We start from the raw sequence: 7,349 nt of genomic DNA, 5'->3' as shown, positions 1-7,349 counted from the left end.
AGCGATCTTGGATCGATCTTTGGAATATCGATCTTTTTCATCCCAATTTCCGATTTTTCGGATCGATTCTTTGTCCATTAAAAGATCGAAAAATCGATTTCTTTTTTGCGATCTTTTTGATCTTAAATAGAAAGTAGGCGTTAAATTTTGTAATTGTATTTACATTGAAAAACGATTTACTGTCATCCTAGACTGCGTGGCAAATTTAACGAACATAACGTCAACATTCGCATCGCTCCCTATAATGGCGTCACTATTTGCGTTTCCGATAGTATATTCCGGAGTGATTTGAGATTTGGGCGTAATTGTATTTGTAAACAAACAGGTCAATCGCCGATTTCTCGTGAATAAAAGCTCAATCTTATAATCAAACCATACCAAATGATAGAGGAATCATAGGTATGGTTTGATTATAACACCTCATAGTGTTATTCGTTTTCAAAATTGAGCTTTTATTCGCGAGAAATCGGCGATTGACGTGTTTGTTTACAAATACAATTACGCCCAAATCTCAAATCACTCATTATACCTCCCTCCTGTGCTCATTGCTCCTTACCGTCACGACAACATTTAATTGAATATCTCAAATGAAAGAATTTCTTGGGGTACCAACGTAAACAAGCGAATAGTCCGAAAGTGAGGATAACAATAACAAACCAATATTTTTGTCTAGAGCGAAAGTGAGGATAGCAAACTAAGCACTTGAAAATGGGATTACGCAATTGTACGAGTTATAAACGTCAGAAAGGTTAATTAAAATAAAAACCATAAGATCGATTCTTTGGTACCGATTTCACTAGTGGATCAATTCTAGAGCCAAATATAAGATCGATCCGTCAAGATAGATCTTTCTCTGAAGATCGCCCAATCCTATTCTGTGGTGAAAAAAAAAGGATTTCCCTACACAGATTACAGATTTCTGTACCAAGCACTGAAATTATCAGACGTCACCTCTATTTATGCTTTTAGATTAGCTATGTAAGTCCATCCTGGAAAATTATGCTATAGAACGGTTTAGAAAATCCCGGATTTTTTGCTGATGGGGACGAGGCAAAGCAAGCCGTTCGATTGTATAATTCTCCAGGTAGGATGGACTTACAATACTATTCTTTTAGCATAAATAGAGGTACCGTCGTGTTTTTTTTTCCAGTGCTAGGTATTGGAATTCGACAGTGAGCGTTCAAAAGCAATGATAGATTCTCTTTAAATTGCTACAGCTAAGCGAAACAAATCAAGCTGAACATTTCATTATGTCCTAAATAACATTGACCGATTCGCTTCGTCGACTTTCTCCTTGTATCCTCTCGGCCATGTAAAGACATTCAAAGCCTAGTCAGTACAGGTACGGTCTTACCAAGCCGGAGGCGGCGGGTTCGATTCCTGGTATTGTTGAGGGAATCATTCGGGTTGGTTTTCTCGACTTCCGTGGGCATAGAGTATCATTGTGCTTGCCACACAATATACAAACTCATGCATTGGTACTGGCATCGAAAGCTCTCAATTGATAACTGTGGAAGTGCATTTAGAACACTAAGTTAAGAGCACGCAATAAGCTAATATGCACTAGGCAATAAGCTTGAAATGTGAATAAGAAAAAGAAGAAGGTATTTTCAGCACACAGATCGATAACAGAAGCTTTTATCTAGCATCTAATACGACAAACACAACAATAAACGGTTATGTACTCAAGATATTAACCAGGGTTGCTTCCACTCACTTGCTATAAAAAATATTTTTCGGAATTATGCAATCATTGGATGTTATAATGATATGTTGTACTTGTAAGTAAAAAGAAGAGGGTGTAAAGTATGTGTTTGACTCATAAAACCTATCAATTCCACTTTCAGAGCGTCACAATCAGCGATCTTATGATTCGTGAGCGTTCACTCAGAGTGAGCGCTCACGAGTCGTAATTGACATATGTGTCGAACATATACTTCATGATCTCTTCTTGTAACTTACAAGTACTAATTAGCATTATACTATTTCATGATTTCATAAATCCGAAAAACATTTTTTTATAGCAAGTGAGTGGAAGTAACCCTGATATTAACGAAAGAGAAAGTCGACGAACAGAATCGATCAATGTTATACTTAGGACCTAATGCAATGTTCAGCTTGAATATTATCTGAAATGTGTTCAATGTAGTGCTTTAACAGGTTGTATTGGTTAACAAAAGAGAGAATCTATCATCGCAGTTACGCCCTTATGCATGCTCACTGTTGAATTTGTAATGTGTGATAGATATGGAAGTCACTTTTTTCCCACCACAGAAACACCCCGTGTTCTTATGCCAAATGATGCATGTGCGTCTACAAAACGTGAACGAAATCTTAAAAAAACAGTAATATCTAGTTTTTTTTTTGCTCTATCGGTAGATAAAAGCTGTATCTAGAACTTATTGGAGGGATTTATGGCTAATCGAGAAATTTCCAATCAACTACGAAATGTTGTATAACATTGGTGCAAAATTGTGCACTCCGTCTTCAAATGTCCTCGTACATCGTACGAGTTAGGCAAATAAGTGTGCGTTTGACTTGTACTGTCGCATTAATGGCCCTTGGCTCATTTTCAACTTCTATTCACTGATCATACTGCCGTACTCTAACAGAACTATCTACCTACCCTCTTATAAGACCATTCTCTAGCTAATAAATTATCACACTACATGTAAGATAGCATTTCCAACCAACTCTGAAAATCGCCAACTTCGCGTATGAAGTAACATAAAAACACTTTGAATTCAAATATTGTTCAACGGCAAAATTCGAGTAGGAAACGACATTTCAAACTGCTCGAATGATGTGATCTATTCAGAGTTTTCTTAGATAGTTAAACATCTTCTGAACAAAACGATAATGTTACGCCATTATTTGATGTTTTCTTCGTGGATTTTCTTTTCGTTCCTTCAAGTAAGCTTCAGACGAACCTATTTCCTACGTTGCATCATCTTTATTTTCGAAAGGTAATAATTCTACAGCATTTTGTTCAAAACCTATTCTATCCCGCAGTCACCTAAAATGTCACACAGCATTCTTTTTCTTCGTGAATGTGCCATTCCAGAAATTACAGTGTAAAAGAGCAAATATATTGGAGTGCAGTTCACTGTGTCAATAAGTAACGTTCCAGAATTTTGTGTTCCATCTTCGCGTTAAAGGACCTATAAAGTACCTGCTGCTTCTCCGGGAACAGATGATGATTATATTTCAACAACGACAAGTGCCTATCAACCAGCGACACGGAATGCAAACCATCTCAGTCCTCCTCCTACAACTGCGTGGGCACACTTCCAATCGGGTTGAGTATTTATCGTGAATTTGTACTCGTGAAGCAGAAGTGAATCGGAAATTTGACGCTATTTTTATCGGCCGCTAGCACGTGAAAAGGATGATGGCACAAGGGTTCATCCGTTTATTTTTTTATGGAGGGCATTCGGTTGGGGAGGTGGAAATTGTCGCCGTTGAATGCTAATGGAAAAGGATTAAATTTAATTCCGAGCGCGATGGATTTTTTTTCCCGAATTGCTACCGGTTGGCATGTTGGAATTGTTTCGGGATAATGGGTGGTTTGTATATTAAAATTTCTGTCGCGTTCTGGGCTGGGATAGTTCGAGGGTGTTCAATTGTTCCAGAGTCATGAGCAAGTAAGGAGGAGGAGAGGATGATATTCATAATGCTCTCCAATTGTGTGTTCCGTTGTTGGCTTTTGTGATAATGCCGCGTTGTCTCGTATCATCATCATAATTAAGAGAAGTTGATTGGTGGTAATGAAACGTGAATGTTTTCACATGTTTTTCGGATCGGAAGTAATTTCCGGAGATTGCTATAGCAAAATGGACTCAACATGTGGGATGGCACAATTTTCCGGAGCATTTCGGGATATGATATGTTGATAGAGATTCAGGACCACAGTAAGCAATATTTTCAGATGTAATAGATCGATATTGTAATCTAACAAAACTAATCAAGCTTAATCAAGATAACAAACATAATCTAAGTCTACTTAAAACATTTCGGTTCTGAAATATCAATTCTTATACTACCTTGCCTTATTGCACTCAAAGCTGGATCGCCGATTTCCAATAAGATTAACAACCCCCACTCATACTCTGCGACGTTTGCTCATGCTTTCATTTCATCGATCGAATCATACCTATATATTATTCCAAAATACTTATCATGTGCTACGGTTGATAGCTTCACTTGGTCTATACTTCGTCAGACGAATGAGATCCATCCTTTTCACTTCAGTTGCTTCTTCTGTACACCGGATGCCATTCACTAACTATTATGCCCCCAGCCCTCGAATGATATCCTAGCAATGATACATCTTCTTTCCCCTATCAGTACGAAACTAACCGATGGGTGTATGTCTGTACATATGTATACATAATCATCTTTCTACATGTCAGCACGTTTTTGAATATGCGATTATGCACCTCGGTCCTTCCGTCTGCACTACTTTCCCGTATCGTGCATTTGAATCATCCAACCGACCGACTGTTTAGCGCAAAGTTCAATTTAGAATTACGAGCTGAAATTTATTCGGCTCACTTGCTTTGATAGTATCATGACGATGATGACGATGAAGATGGTAACGAGGATGGCGGTGGTGATGTTTACGCTAGACTGCCGAGTTGATGTCTCTCTTGTAGTGTTCTGGTACTCTCTTTTCCCAAGGAGCTTTCATTTCCTCAGTTCTGGAAGTGGTTGAGACTAAGATGATTTATTGGAGCGGTCCATCTGAATGTGGACATCTATTGTTGCTTTTTAGTTTAGCTTATTTGGCTTAACGAAACATACCGATTTTGGACATATATCTTGAGACTGAAGTAAATTATTAATTTGCATGGACTCTAAACTTTCATCGATCTTTATCATTTTAGCGGACTCATATTTAAGTATTATGAGTCAAACTGGATGGTGACCGATTAGGTTTCAAACCCATTTTTTTTTTTCAGAAAGAAGCATCCTAAGCTTCATATGGTGGTGACCAAACAACGGATGTAAATTCTAATATTGACTGTCTAACTAGAGAGTAATACAGAGCACGCTAATAAATAGGAAAATTGAAGCCAGGACGATTTTGAAAATAAATCTTAATTGACGGTTGGCTTTATCCATTATAGCCAAACAATGCATCTTACATGCAAGTTGGTGTAAGAATAATCCAAGATCCTCGACATTATTAACGCGATCAAATTATTATCCAGCTATCGAGTAGTTATAAAGAATTGGCTTTTAGCTCCACCAATTTGAGATGATGCATCACTTGGATACACTCTAAGGAAACTCGAGGAGAACTAATGAGTGAAACGATCCAGTAACTCTGGGAGTTTTCTGCAATCAAGTTCATTTCGTAAAACAATCGAAATTTTCAAGTCGTTTGAATCAATGACTATCCAACCTAGCAAACAGGTGGCATTGAAAAAATGCTAGTAACAAACACTGAATTCCATGAGAAACACTTATGAATGTTAACCACAAGAAATCGGTATGAATTTAATTGATGTGCCTCATGAAAAAAAAAATGTTGACAAAAAAAAATAACACGGAGCAGACTGGTTCCGAACCCTGGACATTGAGCTGACGAGATCCGTATTTCGACCACTCATCTTTCAATGGTTGGGCAAATGAACTGGTTAAAAACGTATGAGAGCTACCTCATGTTAGACGATAGTCATTTATAAGTCATGCGTATGAAATTTATATGTGTCGTTCATAAGCTAAGACTTATGAAATTCTTAAGTTTATTTGCCTCAGTCAAGGACCCATGTTACAATACTGTGGCAGAGCATACGAATGAAGCCAAGGTACAATTACATAAAAAAGGTTTTTTTCCCATACAGGTTTACCCGCTCTACTGCCAGTTCCCAGAGAGCCAAAAAGTTAAAAATTAAGAGAAAAAATTCTCTCTTATGCGCTCAATCTCTCAACATGCCATGTATTCTGATGACACTCTATTTGTGATTTCCCTCTCACAGACTACAAAATAGAGTACCTGATACAACGCTTCGGATTTTTAGTCTGTAGTAGGTCATCCGAGGCATTCCATTAAAATAGTAACAGGAAAGCACACTCCAAAGAATGCAAGCTTTCTACTGAAATGATGTACTAGGCTCTTTGTTAGTATTAGTCAATTAAGCAACGGGGTGACGAGCTCCGATGAATAGCGTACGCCGATGTGAAGTTGATGATGAAACTTGTACTTGTACCGAACTTGTACAGACTTTGTTTAGCTTACCCCATTTAGCTATAAAAAATAAAATTTGTCAAATTTATTGATTTATCACGTTTAACGATCATTGGAAAATTTTACCGACTTGATCTGCTGTTCAAAAACCCGGTAAAACTCTACTGTCTTCGGTGAATGACCGGTTATTGCCACTTTTATTCATGTTCTATGGCTTTTTTCTTTAAAAAATTACAATTTTCTAATTCAAATATCTCGAGTTAAAAAAATGATACCTCTGCCAATTTTTCAGCAAATATAGAACCAAATTTCTTCTTTCCATTACTTTCAATAGAAAGTTATATTAGTTTGAAAAATACTTGTTTCAAACCTTAAAATGACTATATCTATATCTTAATGGTCCAAACGTCATAATAAGGTAATCAAAATGTGTGTTTTTCAAAGTTCTAAAAGTGTTCTGAAGAATAGTTTTCTCTTAATACAAAGCAAAAAAGGTTATGGTCAAAAAACTGTTTTTTTTTTTTCATGAATCACCCTAACCTTCTAGTTGTTTCAGCTCGTAGACTGCGTAGATGATGAGATAAAAATTTGACGTCTTCGACAAAGTTGCTTGGTTTTTGGCATCTTCTACAACTTTGAGGGAGTAAAAAAAGTTCCCAAAAATTTCCCTGAAGAGTGAGATTTTTTAAGTCACCCTAAAACTGGATCACCCTAATGACTGATCCAATGAAAAGATGCGCTTTTTCATTATCAACTATTCTTTTCCAGACATCAAACAACCAGTAGATTTTGCGAAAAACCCAATTTCCATGTATTTTTCAGCTCTGGACCACTGTGCAATGCCTTGGTTTTCTTTGCATGCACGTAACCTATACCGTACTGTACTCATACCGTAGTAGGCTGTGTATAAAAGAAAATAATTTACTTAGTTTGACAGTTGCACCATGACGAAGTGGCAGCGTATAAAAAAGAAAGAACAACTATCTGCGAAGGTGGCCACAGGTCGTCCGAGGTCAGATCGGGCTCCGAGGGTTATCGCTGCTATCAAAAGGAAGATTCGGGTGAATTCAGTGCGTCCAACAAGGAAAATGGCAAAGAAACACGGGATCAGTGACTTTATGGCACGGAAGATCGTAAAGGATGTTTGCGGGGCGAA

Source organism: Ochlerotatus camptorhynchus, unplaced genomic scaffold, assembly GCF_037179485.1.
Source record: "Ochlerotatus camptorhynchus isolate MF236.1 unplaced genomic scaffold, CSIRO-AGI_Acam_v1.1 ptg000403l, whole genome shotgun sequence".
NCBI lineage: Eukaryota > Metazoa > Arthropoda > Insecta > Diptera > Culicidae > Ochlerotatus > Ochlerotatus camptorhynchus.
This window is presented reverse-complemented; position numbering follows the sequence as displayed.